Here is a 3,894-nt window from a genome sequence, read left to right as displayed (position 1 = left end):
ACTTGCAGAAACTTCATCTTCAATTCATCTTTTTCTTCGTTTTTTACCATTTTAAGTTTGTTCCTTTTTTACTTTTGCCCATATAAACTACTAGTGAAGCATTGTTTTTAAACAAAATGGAGGATAGGGTTACCACATTAAATTTATATTACCATGGTCAAATCTTGTTACAAACACATGAAGGCGTAAGATTTGTATGCGAGAATCCATGTGAGCTTATTATTCTTTTTACATTACCATTTGAAGTGTTAGAAACAAAAGACTAAACTGAAAAAAAGATTTGTGTATTATTGAGTGTATTCAAGTTGTCTGCTCAAGTTGTGTCTGTTCAAGTTGTGTGGAATGATACAATATAAAAGGGTATTTATAGATACTAAGAGAATCGTAATAATAAAGACGTAATATCCTATAATAAATATTTAGATATGCTAATTGATGCTAATTATATTCTAACATCCCCATCAAACTCAAGTGACAACTTGAGTTTGAAACTTATTTAAAACAACAAAATAAAGAGAAAAAAATGCATAAACTCTCTAAAACGGATGCAGACGGAACTGCCGCTAGTCTGAAGGAAGCGCAGACAGAACTGCCGCTTGTCTGAAGGAAGTGCAGACGGAACTGCCGCTTGTCTGAAGGAAGCGCAGACGGAACTGCCGGAAAGAAACGCAGACGGAACTGCCACAAGGAAACACAGACGGAACTGCCACGAGAAAACGCAGACGGAACTGCCACGAGAGAAAACAAACGGAACTGCCACGAGAGAACTGCCACGAGAGAATGCAGACGGAACTGTCACGAGAGAACGCAGATGGAACTGCCACGAGAGAATGCAGACGGAACTGCCGAAAGAGAAGAAAAACTATTCTTCATGAGAATAGGTAAGCAGCGAATGACAATGGTGTTTGATCATTCGACTCGAAAAAAACACAAGATAGAGAAAATAGGCTAGTCGGTGAGGTGAAAAAACATCAAAGGAGTGACAAAAGAGAAAGAAGAATGGCATAGAAAAAAATGCAAAAAGTACGGTAATTTCACCGCATATCCTAACAACCTATCCTCTTCAAGGAGGATACCATAGCTCTAATACCATGTTAGAAACAAAAGACTAAACTGAAAAAAAGATTTGTGTATTATTGAGTGTATTCAAGTTGTCTGCTCAAGTTGTGTCTGTTCAAGTTGTGTGGAATGATACAATATAAAAGGGTATTTATAGATACTAAGAGAATCGTAATAATAAAGACGTAATATCTTATAATAAATATTTAGATATGCTAATTGATGCTAATTATATTCTAACATGAAGAATTAAAAGGTGTTATTTGTGAAAGAGTAGATTCGCATATATTAAAGACGGTATCGAGCATTTTGTATCTGCATCATATATTAGTGTTTGGTGGGTGTTGGTCGAAAAATATAATTTTGAAAACATCGAGGTCGAGTTTCGATAAAGATCCTTTTGAAGAATGAAACTCTTATCGAAAAAGGATTGTCGAGGAAAAGAGGTAGAATTCAATTGATAAGCTTGATCGAAGAAGAAGAACAAGTGAAGTTGATTAGTGGCAATTATCCATGTCGTGCAAAGGAGCGCGAACAGTTACTTAAAGATTAACACACGTGGAAGTTATATTTGAATTTGATTAGTTGAAGATTCTTATAAATAGGTGAAAGATCGAAAAAATAAGGGTTGAAATCTCATATCAAAAAATACTCTCGCACACTCACATCCCCAGCGAATTCCTAAGTCTGCTTAGAGCTTTTTTTTTCTGTAGGATTCCTTCCATTGTCTTTACTTTTCATTTAAATTTCGTGTAACTTTTATTTTCATGCACATTTACTTTTCAAGCAAGACTTTACTTTTTCTGTTTTCTTTAAGATTCAGTATTTTAATTTTGATTTTAAAGTCCTTCGATTCCGTCGAAGGCAGTTTATTACTTTATTTAAATTCAATGTTATTCTTCTCAATTTTAGTTATTTTACTGTCAAATTTATTTTTCTTTGTTCTTTCAGATTTTGTTCAATCGAGAGAATCTTTTGATGCACTTTTGAAAACCGGTACTCACATGAGGAGTAGGTTTCACTCCTATATTACTAGATATCGAACTACTTAGATTTGCTAAAAATCGGTAAAACAAATTGGCACGCCTGGTGGGACATTTTTGAAAATTAAGTGTGTCAAAAAGTGTTTTGAAATGATCTAGTACATGCAACTTAGAAGTGGCAAAATTATTCGAATGGCGGAAGAAGTTTCTAATACTAATGTGGAATCATCTGCAAACGATGATGTTACTGTGGTTGCACCAATTCCGACAGAGACATTGTCGCGTGTGGAAAATAGTACAATTTGGGAAAAAGTAATAGTTACTAACCCCTAGTTGGGAATAGTGGACGAAATCTTTGTCCACGGATTGTTGTAATGCAACTGCCAGTAACTATTGGTTTCCTCCAGGTTTCACTCCACCTGGGTATGGTCCTCTAGTTAGATTTGAAAATTTATCAAGTTTTGGTGGTAACCCAGGACCTCCATTGTATTTTGGGTATTCTTCTCAATTTCAGTTATTTTATTTCTAAATTTATTTTGCTTTGTTCTTTTAGATTTTCTTTTGTTGTTTTTGTTCAATCGAGAAAATTTTTTGACGCATTTTGAAAACTGGTACTCACAAGAGGAGTAGGTTTCGCTCCGAGATCACTAGATATTAAACCACTTAGATTTGCTCAAAATTGGTAAAATAGTGGGTTTGTTCATTTCCAAACGAAGTATGTCATTGATGAAGCGAGTATGTAAGAGATGTTTTCAATCTATTATCAAACTCAAGAACAGGTGTCGTGTATCAAACTATACATTGAGTTCCAACCATCTGAAGCTGATCGAAATATCGAATGGAGAGATTACAACAGTGACAGCGAGGATAAGTTCGAAGGCAACTATGAAGTTATTGGTCCAAATAAAGACGATAATGAAGCTGATGACACTATAGAGACAGATGTAGCAAAAATGACAAATGCACTAGCTAACTAGTATCCATTCGAAGAGTCATCTTTTATGCGCGTGTTAGATTTGGAGGCTATACATGCACCAGAATTTCCAACATACTTCAATGCAGGTATGTAGTTTAGATAATTATATAGTAGCTTTATAATATAAATAATTAATTTTGGCGTAAAATAGTATGATTATTATTAGATTCTTTATGCAATTAGTGATATTTAACTGCATTTGTAGAATAATAATAAGATTGACATTATTTAGTTATATATCGAGTATAGACAGTATTAATATGTAGATTTTATGGCTTTGTTTATTTTATTATTTTGTATGTGTAATTTTATATTATATAACATGTGTAACTAAAAATTTAAAATTTAATTATATGTTTGGATAATATATTTTTAGGGCAAAAAACTCAATTAAGCTAAGGGGAGTACAAATTTACATGATTAAGCCAATCTGAAAACGACTTTATCAATCAACCAAACCACATCTATATGTAATTCGAAAGAGGTAGATTCGAATTACATTTGTATATAATTCGAAGGAGCTCATTATGAATTATTCACAAACACACGATGACACTAATTCGAGTCTTCTTGTTTCGAATTATGAAAAAGTATAATTCGAAGTAGGTTGCTTCGAACTACACTTGTGCATTATTCGCAAAGTAGTTCGAACCTAGTTGATTCGAATTACTAACATTTCGCGTAATTCGAATGGGGTTGATTCAAATTACTAACACTTATGCTTTTTACTGTATTTCGTATGGATATTCAATAAAGATTACATTTAATAATACCCATAATGAATACAATCAAGAGTATATACAATAATAAATTATAATATTATTTTTTTAAATTTGTTATATTTTTTTTAATACTTTTTTTAGTATATTTTTTAAT

Source organism: Arachis ipaensis, chromosome B02, assembly GCF_000816755.2.
Source record: "Arachis ipaensis cultivar K30076 chromosome B02, Araip1.1, whole genome shotgun sequence".
Lineage (NCBI taxonomy): Eukaryota > Viridiplantae > Streptophyta > Magnoliopsida > Fabales > Fabaceae > Arachis > Arachis ipaensis.
The sequence above is the reverse complement of the archived record's forward strand: the minus strand, read 5'-3'. Positions refer to the sequence as shown.